This window comes from Nanorana parkeri, unplaced genomic scaffold (assembly GCF_000935625.1).
Source record: "Nanorana parkeri isolate BGI_ZX_2015 unplaced genomic scaffold, ASM93562v1 scaffold471, whole genome shotgun sequence".
Lineage (NCBI taxonomy): Eukaryota > Metazoa > Chordata > Amphibia > Anura > Dicroglossidae > Nanorana > Nanorana parkeri.
This window is the reverse complement of record NW_017306739.1, coordinates 181,860-194,538: the sequence shown is the minus strand read 5'-3', so window position 1 is coordinate 194,538 and position 12,679 is coordinate 181,860. Positions and strand designations below refer to the sequence as shown.

At 40.5% G+C, this 12,679-nt stretch overlaps 1 protein-coding gene across 1 annotated transcript in view; it reads right to left on the bottom strand.

Annotated features, from left to right (window-relative positions):
- The window catches only part of MOCOS (molybdenum cofactor sulfurase), a 314,243-nt gene that overhangs the window by 225,471 nt on the left and 76,093 nt on the right, over window positions 1-12,679 (bottom strand). The window lies entirely within an intron of this gene.

Here is a 12,679-nt window from a genome sequence, read left to right as displayed (position 1 = left end):
CCCATACACCATTTATGGCCAATAACTTGCATATAAGCCCTCTTAAAGGGGACATTAATTTTCGAACGTTCGACCCCTATTGACTTGCATTGAGTTCGAGTTCGAATATTCTAAACTGTGTGGATGGAGATTCCTCCATCCACACAGTTTAGCGTAGATGGAGGAATCTGTTGCACTTTTTCCATCTGATCATAGAAAATCTGCAGATAATCTATAGGTGTATGACCAGCTTAAGTTTGTATAAGTCTTTAATCATCAGACGTTTCTAATATATATGGGAGTACTCAACTGAAACCAACTATACACAGGAACATTTTGCTAGTTATTAAAAATCCAGATTGTTCTTTACCTGTTATACAGCTGCTTTATAATTTTTCAGATTTTCTGCTTTGGATTTCCAAAACAAACATGAATGAAAAATACAGCTGAACCAAAATATAAAGAACTCCTTTATAACAGAGGTATAAGGGCAGAGACGTCTGGGAAACTTGAAAGGGAGAATAAAAAAAAAAAAAATCAAAGGATTTTATCTTATCATCCATCCTTAGAATATTGAAGTTACTGGCTTCTTCTACTATGCAAATATATTTTTATCAAATGATGCCATTAAATCCAAGTTAAAAAAATCAGTAAAATATGGCATTGGGGACCTGAGGAAAGATCAGTTTAAATTTAAACCTTTGTCTTTTTTTACAAGTGAATGTATGAGGTAACCACATTATTAAAGCAGAACTCTGACTACCCCCTCCCCCCCCCCCCCCCCCTTTTCCCCCCCCCCCCCCCCCCCCCTCCGGCACTGCAAGGGTTAAAGTGCTATTTTTTGTCTAGGAAGGAAAATAAAAAGCTATACTCACTTGATTCTCCAAGCCATCTGGCTCTTATCTGTAATTGAATTGAGAAAGCTGGTCGGATGTCCAGTGAAACATCTTCAAGAAAGCAAAATCCAGTTGCCTTGACTTCTTTTTTACAGATATACCATGACCTGGATGAATGAGAACCTTCACAGACATCTGGCTCTTAGACCATTCCCTGGAGCCTCTCTCCCACTCAGCTGCAGCGGTCTAAGCACCCATACATAATCACATTTAATACACTGTGTATAGGAAGTGAGGATACCAAGGGATATTCCATCGCTGCATGGGAGGAGGAGACAGGCAGGAGGGAGTGCTGTCACAGCCAGCTGGCTCGGAGGATCAGGTGAGTTAAACTTTTTCCTCCCTAGATAAAAACAAGTATTTAACCCTTGGAGTGCGGGGGTAGCCCCAGTGCAAAGGTTATTTTTTAAAATTACCTGGAGTTCTTTTTTAAAGATGAACTCCCGGAAAAATTCTAAACTTTATCTAGCATTTAACCCTTTATGTGCAGGGGCGCTCCACTGCAAGGGTTAAATGCCCATTTACACTTTTCTCTCCTGGAATCCGGTGTTCACCTGTTCCATCTGATGCACTTGTAGATGAACTGTTGGTCTTGCATCATATGTGACGATGCATCGTGCCACCAAAGGATGAAGCGCAACAGAGAAGAGGCTTCACAGAACAGGTAGCACAGAGAAGATGAAGCTTGCGTGAGTGAGGGATTGTAATGGGATCTCTCGTACCCGGCGTTTTGGGCCGCGGGCCGGCCTCTCAAAGCAGCGGCGTGACGTCACTAGGAGACGCGGTGTCGGGCGGCGCTCTTGACTCCTCCCACTTCACGATCTCCGCCTCCTTAAAATGACGCGAGTTGCAGTAGCTCGGCGTTCTAGTGTTGCGAACGTCGAGCCAGTGCAACTCGCCAGCGAACCTGACACTACAGGACCCGACCTGCTCAAAGGTCAAACCTCAGACGCACCGCACTAATCCGCCGCTGCTACGGCACAGTGCACATTCAGGGATCCCTCCCTGCAACCCCCTGTCTTCCTCTCTCATCTGCTGGGCACTCTGAAACCTCCTGGATTCCTGGAGTCTCCCCTGGAACTTCCTGGAGCAGCTGAGCTGGTACCAGCCATTGGACTTAACCATCTCAACCGCAAGTAACCCTGCCTCAGTTCAGGCTATTCAATAGAAAGTGTCAGCTGGGGGTATATTGTGACTCTGTGCATATTATACTAACATTGCAAACTGCTTACAGTGTATATGAATAGTTAGAGGCATTGGGCGATTCTATCCAGATAGTCTGACCTGTCCCCCTGCCAATAGCGGGGTTAACCTATTTACTGTTCATAATAATACTCCTAACACTATCCTGAGAGGTTATACCCTCATCCTTGTGGAAAGGAACACTACCTTCACTAAACCTGATTCCCATTTCTTGTAGCCTGTGGTTGGCATATGATGTTATAGAGGGTTCCACCATCACTCCTAAACATACAGAGTGCGAAAGTGAACCCTTGACCTGAGCCAAACTCTAAAACAGATGTCAAGCTGTCCGCAGCTGTGATCTTACCACAACTCCTGGGCTGAACGTTACAGGGATAAGGTAAGTAAAACTGCTTTCAAAGGTTACCTAGACAAAACCTAGTATTTGACCCTTGGTGATAAATACTAGTTTTGGGGTAGTTGTGAATCTTCCCTAGAGTTAAGCCCACTGTAATTATTCCTTCTGTGTATTTAGGGCCAAAACTTTTTCTTATCTTTGGCTAGGGTAGGGAAGGGGTATACTCCCGGCCAGGTTATTCTTTTGCTGTTTGTGTAACTTTGGAGACATTTCTCTTTACATCCTGCCCTAGTGACACAACAGGAAATTAGAGGAAATCTTACAAATCATGGGGAATTTCCCTCTTTGGCATCTGTCCTTGGAACAGATGTCCCCATTGGAAGATTACACTCACCTTTTTGCTCTGGGGAGAACTCAAAAATTTTGGATTTCCACTCACTTCTTCCTCAGTAACAATGGCCACTAGTACAAATGGAAAGGCCAATCTCCCCAGTGGAGACACAGACCGCAACATGGAAATCCAGCGTATAAGAAACTCCTCTAACTCAGCCCCACCCCTTCTGATAGAGGCTACCTTAATAACCTCTGTCACTAGCCTCTGTAACAGAGTTGTGTCCTGCTGCACTAGTTACTTCACCTTGGGTAGAAATCCTCCTTGGTATTGTCTGCACCTGCACAATAAGTCCTTGTAGGCTTCTACAGGACCATACTTTTAGCAACTCAAGTATTGGAGTATGGCCCTTTGCATGCCTATAATGTCTTACTGTGCAGACACTGCCAGAATATTTCCAGATTGCTAAAGGTTGTGAGAAAGTAGTTGTTTCTATCAATTTGTAGCCTTCTGCGGAGACTGTGGGGTTGATTTACTAACCTTATAAACACACCACAAACATGTATACACCTCTGTAGTGTGTTCCCTCCCAGCATGATCTATGGGTGGAATCTAAACACCTTTGTAGTGTGTACACACCCAGCAGGTGTGTTGTGCAAAGCCCTGCATGAATTGCAAGGTGATGTTGTGTAAATTAGCTCTACTTTGTGTTGCTTGCGATGATGAATGCAGGAATGTAAATGCATGAACTAACCATTTTTGTCTAAACTGTGAAGCAGCATTATATATGCATCATGTGCATGATTTTTCCATATATGGCATTAGTGGAAACATGCTTATAGAGACTTTTTGGTTGATAAATACGCTTTGCTGTGTAAAAATCACACGCACCTGGTGTGTGCGTGTGTTTAGGTTAGTAAATCACCCCCTGTGTCTCACCACAACTCTTCCTCGGCATTTGGAGGGATGCGAGCAACACTGTTTTACAGGTAATAGCATAGTGATGTGAACACCTGCCCTAGATGGCATCATGGCCAGAAGAAGGGGCATTTCTGAATTACCGCAGAAGGAGTCCAGAGGTTTTGTAGTTCTTTTGCGTTTATGTAGTTCTTTGGGGTTTGCACAGGGTGACAGATCTACAGCACCAGGCAGTTTTTGTGTTAGGTTATCCTGAGGCTGGTTCTGGTAAATGTCCCCAGCACGTTGAAAGCAGTCAAAAACAATCCCCCCACTATTTTATTGGTATTTTAATCATTGTGAAATTATGTAAGTTTGAAATATAAAGGTGAGATTTAGAATTGTGAAGTGTTTACCAGGGCTAATATTTGTTGGATTGCATGGGGTAATTTGCCTGTTGTATTAACCTTACCTTTTGAATGAATAAGAGAGCAATTTTATTCCATGATGGGAATATCAGCATTCTTTATTACTATTAGAATTATGTTACCATTTCATTTGTACCATATACTATCTATTGTCATTATTTTGTGTTGCATTTTACTAGGTACATTAAATGTTATATAGGTATAGATAGTAAACTAGCTGTATTAAATATGGATAAATGACTACGTTTACCGGTTTTATTTGATGTTTCTTTCCATTGTGTTTGGTGTGATCATTTGTAAAAGACATTGAAGTTTAATTTAAAAATGATAATATCAAGCTCACCTGTAAGATTAATTTTTTTAATATTACCATCGATGACAACCTTACGTATAAATCATGGATTGCATATATTATTAGCAGAGGTAGGAGAGAATCTGATTTCTCTTAAGCATTATAATCTACAGTATGTCTCAGGAGGTCAAATTCATCTTGTATAGAACAATTAGACGTGTGTTAGCATTTTCTTCACTGTGTATCCAGATAAAACCAAAATGAGAAATACAGGTTTAAACAAAGTCATACATGAAAAAGCATTGGAAAGAAGCAGAGGAGCACATTTTAGTTTGAAGGACTGCAAGGAAAGGCACCCATGAGAACATGGTAACTGTACTCATTTTGAAAGCACAGTCATACTCTTAAGTCAACTGTTTTCCAAAAAACAAATCCATATAAACGGTTTTTTTTTATACAAAACTACTAAACAAGTATGATTTAGAGCAATCTTTTAGTTCGTTTATATAGCTCTACATAGTTCAGTTTTCAGTTCTTCTTAATTTTTTTCTAATATAAAAATTAAAAAAATGTCAAATATACATAAAGCAACCTTTGTCTTAAAACTGCCCCTCGGGCTACTTTCACATGGGCTGATCAGGAGGGGATCTGTGCATGGATCCCCTCCTGATCGGAGCAGTATGGATCAATGTCACTACTGTGACATCCATATCGATGAAGGAAAAAAAGTGAAATGACCAGACCTCATGTCAGTCTATGGGGAATTGGATGTAAAGGGGCATGTTTCTATTTGCATTAGATTACCCCTGATCCAGCACAATCAGGTCTGTTGAAATGAAACACTAATGTTTGTTTTACCAGACCCGGTGTCCTGACTGGCAATGGGCACTGTAGTGCTCTGCTCTTCCTCTACCCAATGTGTTTTGAAGGTGTGCCTGCCATCCTGGGATGGGGTGGGGGTTTGTTGTTGGAACTGAATAGGAACTTCATTTTAACTACTTTCATAGTTAACCCTATTTTGCATACTAGGACTTCCTGGTCATAAAACCCACATAACCCACACATCCCTAAGATACAGATCTAATAAATATTGCACATTGAAAATTAAATTTCTATATAATATTACAGATAAGGTAAAAACATTATAAGATAGAATATCTCAAATAAAAACAGTAAAAAAAAAAAAATACACACAATTCAAGATGACACTAAACATTAAAATCCATATTAAGACCTTTGGCATGCAATGTCACCAACCTATACATTCACGCTGCATCTTTGCAGCCCAAAAGGTTGATAAGACCACTACGCTTTCAAATCGCTTAAATTTGCTGGACACACATTTTCTGTCACTGCTAGCTCCGCACAATCGTTTTCTATTTACTTTTTTCACTCTTTTTCTGTTCTGCTCGGTCCCTCTGAAGGACCGAGCAGAACAGCAGAGCCAAACGCCGCTCGGCTCACAGTGTTCGGCTCACTTCACTTGTGATCGGTCATTCACTCGGCTGCCCTCGGCAGCTTTGTGAATAGACCCCTATGTTTTTTTCCCCTTTTCTAATATTACCCACATGCTCCTCTATAGGTATTGCAAGACTGAGTTTGGTGCATCCAATATACTGTAATTCTAAAATACATATCGCATTTTTGGAGTGGCAGGTTAAAAATTGTTGTATCTTAAAAGTTTTACCAGTGGTATTGGACGTGAATGTATCTTTATCTTTATCTATATATTTATGTTGTGATATAGCAGCCTTTTATAACCACAGTGTCATTGTGGTATTGGTCCTCATGGTACTATATTTAAGAAGCACTGATAATGATAGCTGCACTTGTCTTGGTCTTGACAGCCATTGTTAACAAACATAAATATAGGTGCAAATGAAGTTTTATATTTTTGAAGCCCTATGTAATGCTGTGGCTTTGTACTTTCATACATATTTTACCTCTAAAGTGCTATTAGTTGTTATCTTGATTGTCCTGCTCAATGATAGTATCATGAACTCATAGATTCATTGCAAAATAACAAGGCAAAATACTTTATCAAATAAATTAGGTACTTTTAGATATTTTTTGCTGATCACTAAAACATGTTTTATACGTTTTAAACTTTAATGATTAGCAGATATACATTAAGCTATTAAAGAATAGTGATAACATATGCAGCTATACTAGAGCCACACCAATGAATGCATGTGGTATTGTACCCTAGTACTTTGATCTACTACATAATGGAAGCATTTGGCATATCAACAAAACATCCATATTTATCATATTGTTTTTACTATGGATGGCAAAATGTGCTACAGATTGGGCCACCCACAGTTGAATATAAAGATTGTTAGGCACCAATCTACCACTGTTTGGTCAGCATGATTATTATTGATCTGAAGGTAAGGTGCCATCTATTTCTTATGTAATTATGGTGAGATGTCAAGTCTCTATAAATAAAAATACATATTTTTCTATGTTTGCTTACATTTAAAATGTTCCATTTAACCACTTGAAGACCAGGTGTTTACACCCCCTTCCTGTCTAGGCTATTTTTCAGTATTTAGCGCTGCAGTACTTTGACTGAGATTTATTCCGTCATGCAACGCTGTACTTAAATTAATTTTATACCATGTTTTGGGGATAGATAGAGCTTTCTTTTGGTGGTATTTAATCACCACTGAGGTTTTTAATTTTTTACTATATAACAAAAAAACTACAAAAAATAAAAACCTGTTTTCCATTTGTTATGTTAGGAAACATGTATTATTACCCAATTTTTTAGTAAAATATAAAAGACGGGGTCACGTCAGGTAAACAGACACCAAACATGTGAAGCCTTAAAATTGCGTACGCCCGCGAAATTGCAAAACAAACTACAATACCCAAAATTGGCCAATGGTGATCCTTTAAAAGAGGTTAACTCTCCTCAGTTTAGTGTTATCAGTGATTGATGGCCCTAGAATTATTGCTCTCACAGCGACGTTCACGGTGATATGTAATAAGTGCTGCATAATTGGTGCAATCGTCGTTTTTGCGTGTAGGCACACCTAAAACATTTTTGCCTATGTGGGGGTGGGGGACTTTTGTGGGTTTTTGTGTGTGTGTAAATTTGTATTTATTTTGTGACAAATTGTCACATAGGGGGATAGGCATCCCCCTATGTGATATCAAATTACAGTGATAGGTCCCCATTAGGGACCCCTAATGTCACCTGGGGACCCCCATAGAAGCTGATGAAGCACAGATCTGTACCGGAGAGTGACAGAGGAATGTGGAAGGAGAGGAGGGAGATCATGTACTGAACTGCCTACGTTCTCAGTGCACAGAGCCACATCAGCCATCCCAGATCGGACGCCTGGGATCGCAGGGACGGCGACCACGAGGAGATGTAAGGGGGGGACGCACAGAGAGATGCAGCATACAAGCGATTGTGCGTCACTGGCTGTTTAAAATTCTGCTGATTTCCCGCTCATGCATGCCAGGAGGTGTGCGCGAGCATGAAGGATGTCTAAAGACACCCTCCCACATCCAAAAGACTCCCATCCGGCCGTTTTTGAACGTTCGGCGGATGGGAGGGGGTTAAGGAGGTGGTTAAGAAGCTGGTATACCACCATACCTTTTTTACAAGCTTCTTATTAAAAAACAGTGGCCCTTGAGGATTTTGCAGAGTAGATTTACCTTAAGCCTGCATCTGCAATAACTGGAGCTAGCTTAACCACATCAGTACAAGCATGTTAAACCCCCTTCATTGCCAGGCTATTTTTTTAGTTTTCAGTGCTGTGGCGTTTGACTGAGAATTACTTCATCATGTAACACTGTAACCAAATTAATTGTATATTTTTTATATTTTTTTGAGACAGGCCTTTCTTTGGGTGGTATTTAATAACCACTGTTTTTTTATTTTTTTACTTTATGAAGAAAAAAACACCCACAAATTTGAAAGAAAAATTTCCCTTACTTTCTGCTGTAAAACTTTACAAATACAAATGGCATGATAGTACAAACCTGTCCTTCCCAAAAGTTTCCCTTTCTGGAAAGTAGAAAATGAAAGGTTATCTGATTTTTTTACACAATTGTTTTGAAATGAAGAAACATGCAGCTATTGAGGGGGTTAAAATGTGGAGCTTGGTAATAGTGCACTAGATACAATAAAGGGTGAAGGGATTACGACAGTTCACATACAGTGGGAGGATGGAAATAATTAGGTTAATGTTTAGATGTGGAGTATAACAGAGGTGGGGGATTAATACGCAAATTGGCGCAGAAACAGAATGGAGCTGGCATAAACAAGAAAGGAGGGGGCTGAAAGGATTAAAAATGATTACAAACTTTATTTTTGGTTGCTGCTGCAGCTTGTTTTCACTAGAAATGAATATATGGATGGATTCCACTCATTAGTTCATTTACTCAGTTGTAAGAGTAAGGGGAGGGCTTGGTTATGTAAACATAGATAACTAATCACAGTGATCACAAGGCACAGAGCTGGTCTGACTGGCTTTGTGCCTGAAGCCGCTGCTCTCTGCTGTCTAATGACAGTGGGAACAGTGGCTTCTGCACATGCAGGGTGTATAGACACATGTGGGAATAGAATGATGTAGAGGTATGTCCTCAGGGAACAGTGGGGCTGTGGACTGGCTTTTCATGTGCAGTGCCCAGTTTGCAGGAGGCTAAGGTGCTACACAAAAAAAAGATTTGTTAAATTGAAGTCTCATCTTGTATTATTTTTCTACATCTCAGCCACCTAACTCCTGCAGTATATTTTGCTTTTCATCCCATGCTTCTGTGTGCAGCAGAAATGGAAACTAACGTAGTGATAGCACCCCAATCTATTCCCAACCACGGTTTGCAAAGGAGATGGGCATCTTGATTAACAGCACTTATCTCACTGCCTCTGCACTTTTCTGACACATAGCAAGGCTCTCCTTCCAGTTGTAGTGCCCGTGCTCATTCATGTGACAGCACACCCCTCTCCTGCATTCCTGTGACCTCACTTGTGTCTGGGAAGTGCAGAGACAGTGAGATAAGTGCTGTAAATCCTTTCAGAGTGTGGTCAGGAATAGGAGGGGTGTCCTATCACTGTCGGAGTCTCCGCTACTGCTGCACAGAGGTGCATGGGATAAAAGGCAACATATACTGTGGACATTAGGTGACTGAGGTGTGAAAGAATTGCAAAGTGAGACTTCTTTAAAATGGAAACTTTGCTGGTTTAGGGTCTATTTTACTTAACCTTTCTAAGTGTATACAATTTTTATATTTTACTTCTATTTATATACATTTTTATATTTTTTTAATATGGGGGGCAGTACTATTTTATTGTTTACAGATTATTATGAAATGTCATAGCAAGAGCTGAGTAGAAACGGTTTACTTTCCAAATGTCTCTAATTCAATTTTTATACAGTCCTCTCTGAACACTCATCAGTTCTGTCTGTAAAGGTCAGCTGGAGATATCTCTGCAAAGAGGCCTCTTTTTGGGAAGAATGTAAAAGAGACTGGATTTTCACCTAATGACTGGACATACAAATTACATATTTGTATCAAATATGTCATAGTGACCGGACTAACATTTTTAAAATGATCACGAACACAATAGGTTTGATTTGCCAAAGCAGTAAAACATTTTCTTTATGTAAAGTAATTTTCTTTTTAACTTAGTGAATGGGTAAAGCTACACGAAAATTCACTTGGCAAAGAATACCCAATCACGTGCAATTCAAAAATGTAAAAGCAGGATTTTTGCTTGCACATGACAGGATGATTAAAGTCAAGCTAAGTGATTTAAAAAAATCCTTACACATGATTGGGTATTCTTTACAAAATGAATTTTCAATTAGCTTCACCCAATTAACCCAAATAACTCAAGTTAACTGGAAAAAAAAAAAAAAGTTTTTCTAGTTTGGCCAGAGTTAGCTCTAAAACAACAAGGGGATGATTTATAAAATATCCACCTAGCCATACACTGGCTGAATGCCATTTGCATGGCATGCTTGATGCTAGATGGCGATGAGGAGCAAATGCCCTCTGATTTAGGTAACATTTCCTATAGGCTGCATTGGGAGCAACAATAAAAGCAATTCTACCACTTTTTTTGGCACACGCAAAGCAAAGTGTAAATTGTGACATTTACTTCACTCTTTCTCTAGCCTGCCTAACAGGCTTACTGACAGCACAATGCCACCATGTGACATGTCGGCCAAGGAGTGACTATATCATATGTTACCTACTAGACCCTTTGCAGAGATCCCTTCTCCTAAGCTGCATCTTTAAAAAAAATGAATTAGCATAGCATGATCATGTGACCTAATTTTACAGGACATTTTAATTCCACTTTCACAGTTTGTGATTGAAGGTTTTTACTGTACATATAAGAGGGCTTCCTGTCTTTATATGTTTTACTTGCTGCAGCATTTTCCAGAAATTAAAACAATAAGGTATACATATTAGTTTATAGAACTGTTTATATTTCTGCTAATATAAGGTCACCTTTCCAACATGTCTTCCAGGACTGTAACATTCAGAAGGACTACATTTCCTATTGTTCTTTGCTGAGTTACTGTGCAAACATTTCCCAGATGAAGCCATGTGAACATGTCAATAACCTTGCATTATTTAGCAGATAATGACATTTAGCTAAGGAGGCCACTTGCTTCCTGAAATTTTCAAGGGTGATTAATTTTTCAAAAGGGATTATGCACTTGGAGGAAACAACATATCAGCAGATAATTTCAATGTGTTCTCAAGTACATAGTTACTAAACTTAAAGCTTAATGCATTGTCTGATATGTAAGAAAACTTTATATTCTATCATTGTTTATTTTTAAAGGAGATTTTATAGTATAAAATATGGAGGATATTTCACAGTAAGGCAACAATCCTCTTTCAAACAACAAATAAACTTGCTTAACAGGCAATTAATGTAAGATGAACTGCTTACTATTGCTACATTTAACAGCAAAAGGCTCAATGTTACAACAACAAAACTTTAACCATTGAACTTGCTCAAAACAGCTAATTTTAAAGTGACACTAAACGCAGTTAAAAATGCATTCAACTACCTCAACTATTAAAGGAGAACTCAGAGGTGAGTGCTTTTCACTCACCTCATAGTTCTAGCCGACCTGTGACAATGAGACTGTCAAAGGTCGGCTCAGTAGATCGGGAGGTGAGCGAACACATACCGGCGTTCGCTCACCTCTCGATCCTGTCACAGCTCTCTGCCGTGACAGGGGAGGGGCTGGATTCCCCCCTCCCCACTCCGATCTGCCAGCGCTGACTGGCAGAACAGACAGGGAGGGGGCAGGTACAGCTGGCTCTGCCTCTAGATAGGCAGAGCCAGCTGTCAGTCACGCAGCTGGGCGGATCCAGACATAATTGTCGGGATCCGCTTCAGCTGCGGCATCTTAGTATACCGCGAGCTGTAGCTCGCGGTATACTGCGGCGTCTCAGTATACCGCAAGCTACAGCTCACGGTATACTGAGCCTAGGGTGACGGGAGGACGCTAGTTTGTGTCCTCCCGTTACCCTAAGGAGAACTATGGGGAAAAGCCTTAACCCCATAGTTCTCCTTTAACAAAACTTTAGCTTATTGTGTATCACTCAGCTGTAAATCCTCAAATAATCTCTGAATTAATGCTGAAACTCTCCTTTCTTCTGGGGGGTGGATAATTTTGTTCCTCATGGTCCCTGTGGGTGTTGCAAAGTAGCCACCACTCCAAGCTACTTCCTTTAGGTGTGGGATAACAGTGGTGGGGGCATAAAGTGAGTGTGGGGTAAGTGTGCACAGGCTAGGTGACAGAGGAGGTACATGCATGGTGTTATGGTGTTCGGTGGGTTGTAGTACAGCTGTGGCAGTGAGAATGAAGGCTGAGGGCATACAGTGTTAGGGGGGCAACAGTGGGTAGAAAGATGAGTCTCTATGTGAGGTCGTTTGCATGAGAGAATGGGTGTGCAGGCATTTTGGATTTTGGTAGAGGAGCCATTGCAGTAACAGGGGGTGGAGAGAGGGACGTACAGGTGCATTGGGTGGTTACAGAAGGGTGGCAACAGAAGCAGTGTGTTTTGAGAGAAGTGGGGAGTTCAGGCATTGCATTTTGAACAGTTGATGCCAAGAGAAGGAGGGAGAGGTGGAGAGTGACTGAGCATTGAAATTATGTGGAATGCAGAAAGATGTGGGTGTTAAGAGATGGGGGTGGCGGCATAGTGAGTGGTGAGAAAAGGAGGTGCAAGTGCAGTTGGTGTTTGGTGGTGGGGTGGCTATCTGACATTGCAGGAGGGTGCAATGTCAGATAGCAGATACAGATATATATATATATATATATGTATATA